The sequence below is a fragment of the Manis pentadactyla genome, chromosome 10 (assembly GCF_030020395.1).
Source record: "Manis pentadactyla isolate mManPen7 chromosome 10, mManPen7.hap1, whole genome shotgun sequence".
NCBI classification, from domain to species: Eukaryota; Metazoa; Chordata; class Mammalia; order Pholidota; family Manidae; genus Manis; species Manis pentadactyla.
In genome coordinates, this window is record NC_080028.1 from 89,792,391 (window position 1) to 89,810,409 (window position 18,019).

The 18,019-nt window shown below is 47.0% G+C and overlaps 1 protein-coding gene and 1 long non-coding RNA gene across 5 annotated transcripts in view; one reads left to right on the forward strand and one right to left on the reverse strand.

Annotated features, from left to right (window-relative positions):
* Positions 1-18,019, reverse strand: part of AUTS2 (activator of transcription and developmental regulator AUTS2) — a 1,225,237-nt gene that overhangs the window by 81,698 nt on the left and 1,125,520 nt on the right. The window lies entirely within an intron of this gene.
* Positions 323-15,029, forward strand: LOC130679157 (uncharacterized). Its single transcript, XR_008992189.1, has 3 exons — positions 323-539; positions 5,226-5,320; positions 8,254-15,029. It is a non-coding gene; the product is annotated as an uncharacterized LOC130679157 (long non-coding RNA).

Genomic DNA, 18,019 nt, shown 5'->3' on the forward strand with positions numbered 1-18,019 from the left:
GGGGGCGGGCGAGAGGCGGGGTGAGGTCGGGGGGTCGGGCGCGCCAGACGCGAGGAGCCCGCCCCAGCCACCCCGGCCCGCGGGCCCGGCCGCCGCAACAAAAGACCTCCGACCCGGCCGCTCCCTTCCGACCGCGGGCGGCGAGCGAAGGAGCCGCGCCCCCAGGGCTGCATTACCTGGTTGCGAAGGGTTAAGCGGTCCTGTCAGCCCCAAGTTCATGGTTTGGTTCCTCAGCAGGGCTCGCGATAGGGGACCATCAGAGACCAGGGGAAAAACCAGCCAAACACGCGAAGAGCAAACGCCCAACTCCGACCGGGCTCAGTCCGCCAGAGACTCTCCTTTCCTCGCCAAAGTCTGAACGCGGATGCACCCGAACCAGATCCAACCACGGCAGCGGCTGCGGACGCCAGCAGCCCGGGCCGCGCACACATCCAGCTCGGCCGAGGCCAGGCGGGCGGCGGGATCGCGCCCTCCGAGGGCGCCCGGCCGCGCTCGCCCGCTGCCTCCGGGCCGCTCCCGCGGCGCGCAGGGCCGGCCCGGTACGGCGGGGCCTCGAGGAGCGTCCCGGGCGGGCGGCGGGCGGACGAGGCGGAGAGGAGAGGGCCGAGCCGTGCGGAGCTAAGAGCGAGGCGGCGGCGGCAGCGACAGGACAAAGGAGACCATGTGCGGAGGGAGGGAGGAGGGAGAGGGAGGAGGAGGAGGGCGCACCGCGGCGGCGGCGGCTTCTCCCCGGCGGCCGCCGCGGGCTCCCCACCCGCCGGTCCCGCCTATCCAGCAGCGCCGCGCGGCCCGACCGCTCCTGGGCCCGCCGCCGCCGCCGCGGCGCTGTAGGGAGACGCTCTGCGAGTCTTGCTCTCCCGCTGATCTCGCCGGCGCGCGGGAGGCGCTGCAGCGATCGGGGCGTCGGGCGGGATGCGCGGGGCTGGCGGCGCCTTCCGGCCGGAGCAGGCGGGGAGCTCCCGGGGCCGGCTCGGCTCCGGCCAGCGCTCCGCTCGCGGGCGCCTGCTTCTCCCGCCCGCTCACGGCTCAAGTGAACTCCATCGGCGGCCGCCGCCGTGGGCTCCCAGGCTGTACGGTGGCGGGAGGGGTGTGGTGGCACCGGGGCCCCTCGTTCCGGACTTCGCTCCCGACCGCGCAGAGCACGCCTCCTGCAGCCGCTCGCAGCTCTCGGCGCGGGACTTCCTCAGCGCGCCGAGCCCGAGCCACCGGTGCCACCGCCCCTCCTCCGGCCCGCCCCGCGCGCCCCGCCCCTCGCTGCCCCTCCTCTCGGCCCCGGCGTCGGATCGGCCCCGTGGGGGCGCAGTCCCCGGGCGCGACATCGACAGCTGTCGCCCCCGCCCCACCGCGCCTTGGGCCCCTGGTCCCCACGGCTGTCTTCCCCGCGGGCGGGCGCGGCGGGAACTGCAACGCTCGGCGTCCTCTCCGCAGTTGCCGCTTCCAGTATTGCGCCGCGGCAGGGAAAAGCCACTAGGCCCGCATCCTGGGGTGGAACCGCGGTTAGGCCAGTCTCAACTATCAAGAGCAGGCTCTCTGGGCAGTTGCGAGGGCTCAGTGAGAAACATGTATGCAGACCGTCTCGCACACAGTAGGCACTCAATCCACTATAATAGTAAGTACACTGCTGGAAATGGAGGGTGTCGGAGTCTAATGAAACAGAAAGGTCTTAACCACTAGGATAAAAGAGTTAGTACAATTTGTTAGATCTTAAGGATAACTGAGGGCATGGACTGGCCATTTACACCCTACGCCCCCCACCCTTGTTCTTCAAATCCACTGACATTTATTTGAACACTTCATATTCACAAAAGTAGGAGCCAGTCGGTTCTCCTGGCCTCCACCAGATGAAGGGAATGGATTAGGGTGGTGCCGCAGCCAACTAAATGGGCAGTAATTCCTATCATCATGTTTATCATTGGGTTCTCTGGTGCCCAGTGTAGGGCCCAGGGTGGGGGTTGCTCAGTGACCTTGTACAAACTTGGCCCTTGTTGGATTCCCCAGCGCAGCCCCGCCAGAGCGTACTCTCCTCCCTCCGTCCAGTCTGGTAGCCCACCTCTGCAGAGTTCCGGCCTCCTCACTCACTGGCCCAACCACAGAGGCCCTGAGGAGGCCCTGCGCCATGCCTGGGGGTGAGGAGGCCCTCTGCAAACATGGGGAGCTATATTCCACACCCACTTCTTGGTGCACAGGAAACGCTGCTGTGATTTTTCCGGCACTAGGCAAAGAGGGCAAGTGAGGCCTAGGGTGCAGCTGGGAGGGTCTAAAGTAGAGCAGGCACACTAAGCTGGAGAGAGAGGGATACTTGTGGCTCCTGACCTCCCCTCCACTGCTACTGTCACCTGGAGTGCAGCTGAGAAGGGAGGAAAGGAATGGGTTTGAGACAAATGTACACCACATACAAATGACATGGAGACTAGTTTAAGGCAATAATGGCCATTCCTAACCTCTTTGAAGTTGAACATCCTTCACTGTTTGATGTCATAGCTCTTGAAAAACCTCTCAAGGGGAAAAAAAGGGGGTGCTTGCTGTATGGCATATTTTTTTTCTTGAACTTCCAAATACAATTAATTTTGGAAATAAGGGGATCTCTCTAGCTTTACCTCCTCCCGAACAGCTAGCAGTACATGCTGTTTCTAAATGAAATTTTTTTAAAAAGATAGGTATTAAAGAGGTAATGAATCTTGATTTTTCAAGATTTTTCTAATAGATTTTTCTCTACCTCTACCTGCAGAGAAGTCAGAAGAAAGCATGCCTTGGAAAGTGTAAGTTTGGAGTTGGATTTTCCAATTGCTTATAAGATGTCGCAAAAAACAGCTGAGGCCTTCAAGCTAGGAGGCATTCATTCTGAAGCTGTTTCTGTAGTACCAAGATAGCTCAAAGGTAAACATTAAATTTTCAAGAAAAGACGTTAAAATGTTGTTTCTTTTGGAGCAATCAAAATGGGACTGTTTTCTTGTGCTCTAATAAAATCAATATTACAGGGAAGAGATGCCAGAGTCCCTGCCAGGTCCCCCACAAGGTAAACTGAGATGCACAAAAACATGGGCAACTTAGCTGACCAACTAAAAAAACCACTTAGCCCTCTAAAGTGCTTTTATCAGGAAGTATTTCTGACACATGCCTTGCATTAGATTGTCATCTCTGATTTTCAGGGATAAGGCCTCAGATGAAAGCCTGGGATAGATCTGCATATGCCCCTGTATTTTGATTGCCTGTAATCAGAGCTCAGTCTCTGCGTTCCTGCATCCATGTTCAGTCCTCCTGGATCCGCCTGTGCCCCTCGCCCTGTCCCTGTCCACTGCTTTGCTTCATTTCTCAGCCTCTCACCAGGCACGTGAATAAGTCCATTCTGATTGTTTTCCAAGTTGCTCCATTCCGCTTCCTTTCTAGAAGGGAGGGTTCCAATGTCAAACTTGGAAGGGAAGAGGTACAGGACAGCATCAGAAGTACGAAGAAGAAAGAAAAAATATATATCCACAGGATAATCCACATACTGGGTGTTTGGATCTCGGTCAGAGATCTGACTTTCAAGAGTCAAGATTCATAATGTGCTCTTTTTCGCCCTTGAGATACCCAACTTTCCTTTATTGGAATTTTAATCTAAAGATTACAAAGTTAAAGTCTGGCATACATTATGTCTGTTATATTCAGGTTCCACATACTAAGCAATAACGGTCTCTTAGCATCACCTTCAGCCTCTGAGTCAGATCTAAGGAGAGCAAGTCTTACCCTGATGAACTCTTTAACATGTGTAAGTGGCGTGCCTTACACAAAGCGGATAAGAAGAATATGGACTCGGTGGTCTTTCTGCTGTTAGAGAACTTATTTCAGAACAAGAACAAATTTTAATATATGACCAAAGACCTTATTAGACAAGTTTATGGTTAACCAGCTGAAACTTTAAAAAGCAAATGAACAAACCCAGGCTAAATTAAAATATGAATCTTCCTCAAATCATAAAATATATCTAAACAAACATAAACTAGGTTTAAAAACTAAAGGAAGTTCTTAGAACTCAATCCAAAATGGCAGTTTAATATGTGAGATTTGATTCAATTTGTATCACAAATGACCAAACTAAGATCAAACATTTTCTGGTAAAATATCCTTGTAAATTCTGGTCTTCTGTCAAGCATACTATATAGAAAAATCCATTAATTTCATGGTGTTCTCTCTCATAATGAACTTTAGGCACTTCCTAACAGAATGTGTACTAAGTCATTCTAGGGGTGGTTTAAAGGGAGAGGAAGTCTTTATAAAAATTGCCTCGTATGTTTATATTTTACATTATGTAGCTTGAAAAGACCAGTAAGGCAGAGCGATAACCTGTAAGTTCTGTCTCCAACCAGCCTTGAGAGACACGGCTTGTTTCTGTGTCTCAGGAGTCTCCATCTTTTCAAATTCTAAAGCTCTTCAAGTTTTGCAAATATACGAGTTTTATCTGTTCTTTGGGTGGAGGGGAAGAACCAGATCTGGTAGACATCATGACCCCGTCAGGTCAGAAGACCTTGGGAAAATCTCTTCCATCTCCGTATCTCAGTTTCCTCATCTATAAAATGAGATGAGGACACACCTATGCCTCAGAGGGTTGTTGTCAGTAACAGCTCCCCGCATGCGGTGAGATGTCTGTGTTCACTATTATGGTGAAAGATGACATTCTTCCTTGGATTACTGTGGAGGGCAACAACATAAAAGCAAATTCTGGTATGGCTTCAATGTCATGGCCATGACTCCTACCAAATTCTCACAATGCAGACCACCCCAGTGACGACGAGAAGAACCAAGTGAACATCAAACACAGCACCAATCCCCAAAAGTGGTGGCAGTGGTTCACGCCATGTGTACTAGAGCGCCCCACCTTCATACAAGCACTACTGCAGACATTCCCTCCAGACAGGGTCAGAACCTGGATACTGGATAGTGTGGGTCACACATTAAGGATGGAGGGAAGGGAGCACTGTGGTTGTTCTTGACAGATTATACAGTCCAGTCTTGAATCAAGCAAAATGTTAAAGAGTTCACCAGGGTTTAAGATAGAATCAACCTCCTAATAGTGAGGGCTTCAATTCTTAAAACATAAAATAGCACGTATTCCAATTATGTCATTTTGACACATTAAATTGTAATTTCCAGTTTAATCAGGTCTATAGTTTTGCCTGTGACTATTAAAATAGTTTCTTACCGGTACAAATGCATGTTTTATTCTCTTGCCCCTTTTCTCCATTCAGGATACCCACCACCTCAATTTGATCTTAAATCTGACCCTATGAGGACTACATCTTGAGTGTCTTCCTTTACACCACAAGCTACAGATGTGTGCCTGGTGACTGCCCAGCATTTTAATCAATTTGTGAGGATATAATGCTAGCTTATTGCCTGTGATATGCCTTCTGAATCTACCTGGTTTCTTGTGGATATAATTCACATCTTGGAATGTGTTTACATGTCAAGTACCCAGCACAGTACTCGGAGGCCTACATGCTGAAAGATAATAAATAGATGGCTGAGATTTCCCAGCCTGTAGTAAGGCTGGGGGTGCCTGACAAATAGCTGACTAACTGGTAAATGGAAGGAGGCTCTTGACAGAAGACAGCTGCTGAGAAGCCCAGAGGGACCTGCAGCCTGACTACGGTGCGCTCTGCCTCTTACCCATGGCAGGCCTAGCGTGGAGGACTGGGGTCAACAGGTGGTCACTATTACAAGGCAGGAAATTCCTCTGTTGCCAAGGCTATCTTGCTTCCCACTTCTTGTGCTTTCTGTGTTGTCCAGCCCGGGAGATTAAAACTCTTTCTGGGTCCCAGGGATTTCTCCTGTTAGGCCAGTTCATTTTAAACTATAGATCATGACTTCCTCCTCTAGCGACGCATAGCTAGTAAACCTCAGGTGGCCCCAAAACCCTCTGCTCTGTGCCTCCCACCCCTTTTGAGTGGGTGATTTTAAAAAAGAAGCATCTTTACTTATCACTCTGAAAGGAGACTGTAGAAGCTCAGCTCTTACTGTTGTAAAGCAAAAGCCTCTGCCATTATATGCCTGTGTTGCGACAATTGATCATGGGGCTGCAACAAGAGGGAAGTAAATAAACTGAGCCAGGTTAGTTTATGATGCATACACAGGGGGGAATAAATATTTTCCAAGTGTAGAAGTCAAGAAAAAGAATTTTACTTTCAAACTTCACAGTGTACTATAAACTACAGAGGAAAAAAAGTGTAAAAAAACAAAATATCTCTTACTTAACCACCAAATCTACACTAAAATATTAATTTCAGAATCTGACAATCCCACAAAGGTAACAAAAATAAAAATATATTCAGTCTCTGCTCGCGTGGCCCAGTGGCTTCTTACTTGTCCTGGAAGTATGAGGCTGCCGTGGGAGCCTCTGGACGCCCTCCTGCGCTTTCCCCACTCCTCCTGCAGGCATTCGTACTGGTGTGTATTTGTAATTCGGGGTCTGCAGACCTGCATTTGGTTCCAACCCCTGCTCCTTGAGGACAGGTGCTCACCCTGCTTTAGCTACCTTCCCGAATCTCCCATACCTGGTTCATCTCGCTATTTCTACATAGAAATGGGGGTGAGATGGGGAACTTGAAGTAATTAAATGAAAAAATGTGTACAAAATGCCTACATGAGCTTAAAGGAGGGGCAGAACAGAATGTGTAAATAAATGCATAAAGGTGATAAATTAGGGAGAGTAAAGTGTCAAACTGAAAAAAAAAGATGCTTTTGGTGAGATATTTCCTTCAGCTGTCTTTGCCTAGATTATCCCAGGATCTGATTCATAAGCAGTCCTACCGGATTTTATGCTTTACGGCCCTCAGTCTGGTGGTTAAGAGTTTGGGCTAGCAGTCAGAAGGGCATATGGTTTGAATCCAGTCTCTACCGAGATAGCTGGTTCATCTTGAGTAGTTACTTACCTTTTCCTAAGCCTCATTTTCCTCATCTGTAAAATGGGCAACAGAATTTAATTCTCAAAGATTGTTGTTGTGCACACTGCAGAACATAATGCAATATGATGCACCTCACTGCGGGGCTGTTTCTGAGGGATGGTTGGGGAGGAGGGCCTCTCAACCAGTGTCAACCATTCTCCTGCCTGGGGGACAACTGAGAGGTGGTAGGTCAAGTGGTCAAAAGCGTAGCTACTGACGACAGGCTGGGTTCAACTTGTGGCTTGTTCTCCACTAGCTTCAAGATGGTGGATAGATTGCGTCACATCTCTGTGTCTAAGTTTCCTTATCTGAAACAGGGCAATAGCACCTGGTTCTTTTATGACAGCAGCTGGTGAAGGGTTAATTGAATTAACACATGTAAAACACTGGAGCAGAACCTTGTCTTTTTTAGCTACAAGTCATCTTGGAGTAGATATTCCCAGTTTCATAAATGAAGGTGGTCAAGCGTCCACTTCTTCAAGGAGAAAGTGAAAAGGGTCCTTGATGGTGGCATGACAAGAGCAGCCTTGCCCTTCCTCCTGGGCCAGATGGGCTGCAAGGCCAGGGAAGGAGGCCTGAGTTGGGGAGACGGCGCTGGGGCTCGCTGGGCAGCAGGGGCCGTCACTGCACCCATGTGCACACTTAGAGCTGTAGCCAGGGGTTCCCAGGAAGGGGTGTGTCCTCGGGAGAAGGGGCCCCACACGAAAGGCAGTCCTGGCTGTCACTGCACCTGTTCATGTGCCAGCAGATGCACTAAGTGGCCGTGTTATGAAGGGCTGCTTGCAGACGGATCATGTTTTCCAATTCTCTGAGGAAGAGGCATTTTAGCCACTTTGGACTGAGTGAGCTCCTCAAATTTTCAACAGACTGGGGGAGAGAAAATGGCTCTTGAAGCCACCCTAGATCTTCCTCAAGTGGATGCTTGAATGATTCATATGAATACAGTAGTATACTTTATCTGGCTTCTCCAAGTCAAACCAGATGCACTGTTGTAATTTGGTAAGTTTTGCACTGAGGGAAAACTTTCCGTATCTGATTGGAGAATGCTCATTTCTAGCTTCAGTTAGTCTCATGGAAAGACTGTTGCTGTTCTAGGTCTGGGTAAGGTTCTGAATCTGATTCTAATCTTTGTTTCTTTCAGTGCCTTGAAATGGAGGGAGGAAGAAACCAACTACCAGACTAGACCAGGGAAAGAGCAGAGGCCACAAATGATATGCCATGATGCCCCTTCCTGGTTCTAGATTCAGCCTCTCACCAGGCTGCTGCCCTTCATGCCTATCGGAACACATTTTTTCAGAAATGTTTACAGCTATTATGTCATCTGCTCTTATAGCAGCCCTGTGACGGAACAGAATGACTGGTATTCTCCTCCACATTTCAGATGAGGCTCTTCCTTTGGAAGTGGAGGAGTCAGGAAAAAGCACTGTTCTAGCAAACAGGTCCAACACCTTCTTCCTGATACTACGTTCTACCATCCTGACAGCTGGGTGAGTCTCGATTTCTCACTCCCTTGGCCAAACTCTCAGTGCTGAAGTATGTCAGTTCTAGATCTCAGGCAAAATAAACTCTGGTATCTCAAATCGAGAAGCTGTCTTTAAGCTATGCAAATACTACTAGGATATATGAGTAGTTTACCTTCATAGGTTTTATAGTTTGAAAAATTACTGACATCCTGTATTAAGATAACTTACAAAAAGTAACATGAGAAATGGTGGCCATCTGCATGTCAGCACATCTTTCCCTACAACTATCTCTCAAAAGGTTTGCTATATTTTCCTGGAAACATGTTATCTGAAAGCATAAACAATCTTTATGGTACTAGAAATTTTATTCCTCCATCTATACCGATACATATGGACCTAACAAAATGTTCATAGTATTCTGATGATCCAAATATTTACTTGCAGAAATTCTTGTTGGGCAAGAATGAAACATTTGCTCCAGCTGTTTGGCGAATCACATAGTTGCTGGGGTACTAGGTGGGAAGCTAGAATGTCAAAGCATTGTCTTGGTTTAGCTTTCCTGAAAGCATTCTTATTGACCAGTGGTTCTAATTTTTCACCCTCATTCTGCTTAGTTTTTCCTCCCTGTCCCTTCCACATTGTCAGAATGGAGTGGGAAACTACCATGGCCATTATAATAGCTTCCATCTCTGTGGCTTTAAGAATCAAATGAGCATACTGTGCAAATGGTCAATTGCCATGCAAATACCAGTTGCTATGATCATATGCTGTTGTTACAATGGGTGAGGACAGGCCTGCACACCTACAGAGACCTGCTAACTCCTCTATGGTCCTATATAATCTCCACTTAATGTCGACCTTTGGTGCAAATTAATTAAACCTTCTTTGCCTTCTTCTGCTCCAAACTATGGCTTATCTTAAAAGTTTCTTTAGGGAAATATATCTAAGACATGTATTACCAGTGACTTGGCTCACCTCTGGACACTGTCATTCCTTAGGGCCATAAATTTCCTTAGTAGAACAAGAAGCTGCTTTGGAGAGCAAAAGTTTAATCACTAGGGCCAGGACTGGGCACTTCCACCCTGTCCCACCCTCGCCCTCATTTGCCTTTAACATGCCATTCAGCACCCTCCTGTTACACATAACAGATGCTCAGTAAACACTGGTCAGATCAATGAGTTGAATGAATGACCACATCTCTGCCAACTAAAATGGAAGAGAATGAGTATTATCTCAAAAATGAACTAAACTATAAAGTCCTTTCCACAAATTGCCACCAGTTTAAGAATTCACATAATATCAAAACCCATCATCATAAGCTAACAACACAACACACATAAACTCTTTGGAAAATTGATAACTAATTGAAACACCACATCAACCACCATGGTAGCTACTCTCTAAATGTGGCCTCCAGTAATTCTACATGTGCATGCCATTCTCCCATGAGAAGACACAGCATATGTCCTCTACCCTGCAATCTGGGCTGGACTTGTCACCACTTTGACCAATAGGACATGGAGGAAGTGATGTTCTGGAACTTCAGAGCTTAGTGTTAAGAAGGCCTGGCAGCTGCTGCTTCCTTCCTCTTGGAACCCAGCCACCTTGTTGTGAGGAAACCCACAAGCAGGCCCACATGCAGGAGAATTAAGGCCTCGGAACTGAAAACCTAGCTGAGTTCCCAGCCCACAGCCAGTAACAACTTGCTATCCATGTGAATAAGCATCCGGGTGTGGCCCCCCCAGCCCCAGCTGAGCTTGCCATAGCTGATGCCATGGGGAACAGAGAGAAGCTGTTTGTGCAGAACCCTGCCCAAATTGCAAAATTGTGAGCAAGTAAATAATTGCTGTGTTTTAAGCTATTAAATCTGTAGTTTCTTCCAAAGCACTAAGTAACTGAAATAACCATCTAGGTCAGCCCCAGCTAGGACAACTTATGTCAGAATGAGACACATCCGTGAGCATTACCTTTGCTTTCTTGCCTCTGCAAGGGAATGATGAGGAACCTCAAGTTAGAGAAAGAACACTGCTGAAAGAAAGATAAATAACTAGCAACAAAAAAATCCTAAAATAAGAAAAACCTTTGCCAAAATAAGGAAAAGTTTTCTATTTGATAAAGTAGAAGAAAACTTAACGTGACAATGTTAATGAAAGAATAGATCTGATCTTCCTTTTTCCTTTTGGAGGCCGAGAACATTTGTAAAACTAAAAATTCTCTAGTAATCCCTTCTTTCATCTAAAACAGATTGCAGTTTTAAGCACAGCCTCATGAAACTGCAGGTTCAAAGGAACCTGAAACTGAATTAGCATAAAATCTGGAATTCTCATTTCCACCAAGTGCACAGCTGCCATCTGACAGATCTTCTGTGATTTCGGTTTCAAACAGAAACTGAAAGTAGCTGAGGTGGTGTGAGCCACAGGCTCTGCTTCCCAGCCTCACTCCGTCCACACACTCACGCATTCCATACCCTGTCCACACACTCACAGGAGAGTCTCAGCTCTGTCTTAGGTTCTGGCACGCATGCCCTGTGTGGCAACCTGCTCAACCAAACTAGTGAGGAAAAGACTGCAGCCAGTGTGGGTGTTGCCCGTACGATACAAATACTTTGATAATAACCTAGAAGTGTTAAATATTTTTTAACTAAATTCACAAAAAACAGTGAATCTGCTGGGACAGAGTTGGTGGAAGCAGTAAAGCACCCTTTCCCAGTTTTTGCATTACAAATGCCAAGAAACCCACACTCCTACACTAGAATTTAAATGCCAGCAGGTATGTTGATACTCTTAACATGATTCACTTAACACTTCCTGAGCACTCTCCTTAGGTAATGACAACTCTAAGCAACTACAGCTAATTCTGGAAAACCCAAGGGGCGTTGCTTTGCCTACTGCTGAAATACCATCACCTCTGGGACAAAAAGTTACACTTCTTTGTATAAGGAAGAAATGAAAAAAAAAGATCGCATGTGTCTGATGCCCCCAAGGAGTACATGTGCTGGAAGAGGATTTTCTCACCCCCATAGAGAGGGTGGATTTGCCCAGAGCCATCCCCAACTTCCTCCTCTGATTCCCATATGATCAACTGTGTGAATTCAAGTGACAGCTGGTGGGGGCTGCATCAACAGCGCAAGGAAAGCAAAGCAGGCTGCCGCCATGCAGGGAGAGGGAGGCGCGGCCCTCTCCTCCTTCCCTCACACACCTCCCTGCCGGATTCTCTGTCCTCCACGCCCCACGCTGAGCCATCTGCTCCTGAACCAGGGCCTGGATGTTAACTTAACAGCCACCACTATGGCAAGAAGGTGCCAGAAATTCACAGGGAGGCAAGTGGCTGTTCAGGGGCTTGGTCACCCAGGCTTGAGTCCCCTCTGAAGTTCCTCTGCTGTCAGTGTACGATTTTTCATATTCTCCAGGAGAAAAAAAAATTTAGTGAGCATCTGGTATTTACACAGAATCTTAGAGGGAGTTGACGGATTTAATGGAAGTGTTAGTAAAACAGAAAAATTGTAGCCAGGCTTTCAAATAGCCACTCGCCTGTAAGGAGAGTAACAAGACTTTCCTTTGTGCTGCTGGTAAAGGATGCAGTTTATTATCCTAGCAGTGAATTTTCTTGGAGAAGGGGAGGTTGGTGAAAATACAGTTGTTGGCTGGTAGCTTTTACCTTAATTTATGAAGTTGTCCTCCTTATACAAAGATCAAGCTACAAACAACATTCAAGCAGGCTGTGTGCTCTTGAGTTTTTTTTTTTTTTTCTGTTGCCCTAGTGGTGATGGACTTGCTGTTAGCAGGGCTCACTGACAACATGCATTTGTGAAATGAGTGGCTGGGTTAAAGGTACAACCCAAGGCCAGGAAAATGACTGTAAATAACTGACCTATATGAGGATTAGAGTAGTGGCCTGATCTTCATTGGTAGCAGGCTCTGGTGAATTTTAAAACTGGTTGCAGGGCCACTGCAGACCATTATGGGGAAAGTTGGTTGCTGAAAGGACTGTATAGGATTAGCAAAATCAGGAGACCTGGGTTTAGAACAGTTCTAGTTCTAGTCCCTACTAGTTGTGGTTTCAGATAAGTCATTGAACTTTTTCTTTACCATATTATTAGCATACAGGTTGTGATGAATAATCTCTCTTGCTCTCTTCCGTACTTAAGATTTTGTGACTCTGTATGAACTAATATCTAGATTATAAACAGAGAACTGTCTCTGTGCTAGAAAAAACATTTTCCAATGTCTGTTTTCTTAGAGTTTATAGGATTAATTCTAAGTAGGGCATCCCATTTGCCTTGCCTTTTCTGGCCCCCCCCCCCACTCTCTTGGAATTTCCCAATAAATCAAACATGTCAGAAGTATAGTACGGTTTGCATTTAATACTTCCAACTGTTAAGTATAATTTAACTTCCTCATCAAAACAGTCAAGGCACAAGTGAGCCTGCCAAGGTCTACGCCTCTGTCACTTGGTACCATGGGCCCATTAAACACATTTGTGAGCTTTGTGTTTAAAAGGAAACCAAAAGGGTAAACGTGTCATCATGTACTCTTTAATCTGAAATCCACAGGGGAAGGACTTCAGAAAGCAAGAAAAAAAAATACACATGCCCTCCCCTGAATGCCCCCCAAACCTCCCACCCTCACCCCCTCCATCAAAACACTGCTCTTTCTGAAGCTGGGCTTTGTCCTCATCAGACCATTCCTAGCCAAAGCAATGTGCAGACCACATTGGGAACCAATTTAGGCATTTCTGACTTCTCAACAATCAAATAAAACAATAAATAGCCTGAACTGGGCTTGAAGGGGAAGAGGCCCACATGTATTTCCTCTCTGAATTTTTTTTTTTTTAACATGAAAGTTTGGCTTGAAAAGAACTTATTGCACAGACACATGTGGCCTCAATAGGATAGATCTTGAACTGATGAGACAGATTCCAGATTCAAGCACAATATCAGCATTCAAATCCTCAGAATGTAGTCATGGAAAGTTTGGGTCACATTAAGGGCTGTGGGATCCAGGGATGAGATTTAGTTTTAAATTAGCCTCTTGGGCAGGCCAAAGAGCCCCCTAAGAAGCACCATATGTCTCAAATTCCACCTCTTTCCTTCTCTCTTGGTACTTCCCATTTGATGGACCAGAAAAATTCCTGGCTTCAGACAACTTCCCTGTATATTTATTGCTGACTCCCATCCTTAGAATTACTTAAAAGAAAAAACAAAACCTCTGTTTTAAAATGTTTCCCAACTTTTTATTTTGGAAAATCTAAAACTTAAAGACAGAAGCATGGCATGGACACCCCAAAGCCCTCCATTTATGTTACTCGATTGGTACCATTTGCCACATTTACTTGCTCTCTCATTACTCTTGAATTGCATTAAGATATACATACCACGGGGCGGCCATTCATCTACTCATTTAGTGTTTGTATGGGGGAAAGCACACTATCCCAGCTGTCCTTCTATGCTTTCCTCACGGTCACTGTCTGAGTGGTTAGCATGCCAGACTCCGACTGGGCCATGTTTACTGGTGGACCGGGTCCCTGTGTGTTGGAAAAGCACACTGTATTGAGAAGGTCTGCACACGTCTGGGTCTTCTTTCTGCTTCCAGGACTGGTGGTGACCAAGCTCAGCAGGAGGGAGTGGGGGCTGGAAGTTGCTTTGGGTGTGGTGGTCAGTCAACAGTAAAATTGGGTACGGGGACAGGACAGGGCCTGCTTTTGTGGAAAGCCAGAGGCACGTGGCTTGCTCTGGCACAGGCTGCCAAGAGGCTTGTTTGAGGATATTTGGCCTTCAGCCAACCAGCAATAAAGTGGTCTTCAACGTTTCCTGACATTGTTTCTTCATCTGTAGAATGGAAAGTCTCATGTACCTACCTTGGAGTTGCTGAGGATTGAATCAGCTAGAGCAGCACCTAGTACGTCGTAAGTGCTCAACAGCTGCCCCTGTTACTACTCTTACTGCTGCTCCTTGTATGTCCTGCTCCTTCAGGTACCACTTCGAAGGAAAGCTGGTAGGCAAGGCAAGACCTGGATGTACACTTGGCCATGTTAGCCTCTTAATCTCATCAAATCCTTTCCTTAACTTTAATAGTGTGTGGCCTACTATACAATTAATTTTTAGATGGTATACTAAAAGCCATTCATTCAGTAAGGATATTTTTACTGAATATAGACTATATGTATGAAAACAAAAAACTCATGTTATTTGCCCTTGGGGAACTTAAAATTTAGAGAAGAGAGAAGATAAATGCATGCATTAGCTAGAAGGCAGAATATGACAGGTGTCCTGGGTGGCACCAGGAACAGGGACCTGGGGGAGAAGGTTCATCTGGCAGGAGAAGGCAGTTGGAATAAGGGGAAGGTAGGGTGGGAAAAAAATGCCAAAGAGGCAAGGACATGATGACGTGGAGAGCTGCAGAGAGCTAAAGCTTGGGCAACTGGTTAGATCGGGAACACGGAAGCAAGAGGACACTCGCTGGGGAATACAAAGAAATTGCTTTGGACAAAGTGAATCTAAAATACTGTAAGGAAAGCCCAGCCATGGTCAGAAGTACAGGAACACAGGAGAGGGCTCAGACTCGTGGATAAAGTGAGGCTGTCCTCTGTAGAGAGATGAGGGCCTATGACTGCCAAGAGCTCAACTGCGGGGTGCAGGGAAGGCTGAGCCCAGGACCAGCCCCGACAGCACTGAGCTTAGCGGCCAGGGCAGGAGCCACAAACAGAGTGACGTGGAAGGGGGACCAAGGGTCTCACTACAGAGCCAAGGAGGGGCAAGGTTTCTGGGAGGAGGGGAATACAAGGACTCAGAAGAGACAGGTGGACTGTTAATTCTGGAGGTCTCGCAGATACCAGAGAATGTAGGAGGAGGAGGGAGGAGCTAGATTCCTTAGCACAAGTTAGTAAGTAAATGGAGTGGTAGGGAAAGAGAGGCAGTAAGCACGGACTCTTGGAGAAGTGTGATGGAGAAGGATTGGAAAGCGACCAGTACACATGGAGGCAGGAGTGTTTCCAGTTGTTTGTGGCAGATGGCGCATCCCCTTTAACCTACCTCATGGGATTTAATGAGCTCTGTTTCTCTCTCCATTCATTTATGTCTCCCTTCCCAAGGGTATGTACATAGATACACATAAATATGATATGTATGTACTTTTTAATAAACATGAGTAGCCAATACCATTTGACCTGGGAATCCCACTCCTTGGAATTTACCCAAAGAATACAACTTCTCAGATGCAAAGAGACAGATGCACCCCTATGTTTATCGCAGCACTTTTTACAATAGCCAAGATATGGAAGCAACCTAAGTGTCCGTCAGTAGATGAATGGATGAAGAAGATGTGGTACATATACACAATGGAATATTATTCAGCCATAAGAAGAAAACAAATCCTACCATTTGCAACAACATGGATGGAGCTAGAGGATATTATGCTCAGTGAAATAAGCCAGGCGGAGAAAGACAAGTACCAAATGATTTCCCTCATTTGTGAAGTAGAAGAACAAAGCAAAACTGAAGGAACAAAACAGCAGCAGACTCACAGACTCCAAGAAGGGACTAGCAGTTATCAAAGGGGAGGGGTGGGGGAAGGCGGGTGGGGAGGGAGGGAGAAGGGGATTCAGGGGTATTATGATTGGCACACATGGTGTTGAGGGATTCATGGGGAAGACAGTGTAGCACAGAGAAGGCAAATAGTGACTCTGTGGCATCTCACTATACCGTTCGGCAGTGACTGCAATGGGGTGTGTGGGGGGACACAATAACATGGGTGAATGTAGTAACCACATTGTTTTTTCATGTGAAACCTTCATAATAGTGTATATCAATAATACGTAAAAAAAAAAAAAAGACAAGTAGCCATTTATGCCAAACCATCCATTGTTATATACTTTACATTCACAGACCATTGTGTCCACGGGAAATAAAGGAAAGTGCAAGTAGAAAAAACTTTTATAACATTACAGTAGTTTTAAATCATGGCTGCCAATCCTTGGATGCCCTCCCATCAAGAGGTGGGGTCTGTATCCCTTCCCTTGAATCTGGAGGGCCTGTGACTGCTTCTGCTAAGCGGTAGAAGTGGCTCCACTTCCAGGGCTAGGCCAGAAGCAGCCCCATAGCTTCTGCTTCCATCTTGCTGTCTGGAAAGTGCCCTCTCAGGGGACTCCTCCCTGAACCCAGCTACCAGTCTGCAACAAGGCCAAGCCATGTGGAAGGCCTGGTACAGGTGCTCTGGTGGACAGTCCCAGCCAAGCCTTGATCATTGTGCCCAGGCCTGGGATGTGTGAGTGAAGACGTCTCCCAGCGAACTGAGCCCCCTGCCACTCAAGTCACCCAGACATCCCGGAGCAGACACAAGCGTTCCCGCCGCGCCCTGCCTGAACTGCTGGCCCACTGGACCTGTGAGCATAATCAAGCAGTTGTTGTTTTACACCACTAAGTTTTGGAGTAGATAATTGAAACAAACACATCTTACATATGGATTTCCTGCTCTGCCAAGGGCAATTTCCATAATACAATTACTTATTTCAGAGGCTGTTTCCACGACTGGAGGTGGGAGGATTAATCTGAAATGCTTCTGTAGCATAGCCACACCTGAGGCGCACTGAGAAGCTAAAACATGGGACAGAAACGGCCCTTCTGAATTGTGGAGTGAAGGAGGTGTATCAAGGCACGTGCCAGGGGATCTCACTATGTCACTTTTAAGAGAATCAACAAATGCAGAACTTGATAAATATTTTCTGTCAGAAAACACAACTGCTTGCAGTGGGATCCTGCTCTGTTTGTCAATAGTTACCCTCCAGTTGTCAGAGAAGCTCCATATCTCACTAAAATCCTTTGTGGAGAAATGTGACCCTACATTCCCTTCATATGGCAGCTTTCTTGTGCCTGCTTTAAACCCAGAGTACATGCTTAACTCCCTCTTCCCATAGGAAGAGCAGCTTTGGTTTCCACAGAGAGGTAAAAGCAGGTCACAGCAGCTGCGGCTCGCGAGGAGGTGGGGGAAGCCAGGCTGCCGTCACCAGTGGCTAGCAGGTGCCCCGGGATCACGTTAGGTGATAAAACACTTGGCTGACACCAGAGAAAAGAATCACTGCCACTCCTCCCCCACCCTGCCCTCACTCCCTTGTTGCCTCTCCTTTTTTAAGGGAGGCTTTTTACCCTCATTAAACGAAACCTTATCTCTGAAAGACTGCAATCCTCAGCAAATGACAAGTGTGCCTAATCTCATTTTCTGACAAGTGATTCTGACAGCACCTTCCTTTTGATTTTTGAGACATGTAGTTAGATATATATTAATCTGTCAGTCATCATCCCTAGGAAGAATATAAAAAAAGAGACAGAAAGAGAGAAATGAACATTTGTGACAATGAAGGCAAGACAAGAGGCTAGGACACCGATTTTAACTGATGCGTGAACACGCCTTCCTCTGGCCCCCACCCTTCCGGCGCATGGAACATCTACGGAGGGAGGTGGAAGCTGCCCAGGCAAAGGGCCTGTGGGATAGGCCTCCAGGCTTTTAGGGGACGTGGTCCAGGAGGAAGAGCACATGCTCTGGAATGAAGCAGGCCAGATTCAGATTCCCTCTGTAAAGGCGAGGGTGGTTATGCACGATCTTTAATCTCTGCAATTTAGGGTCCTACCTGTAGGACAGGGCT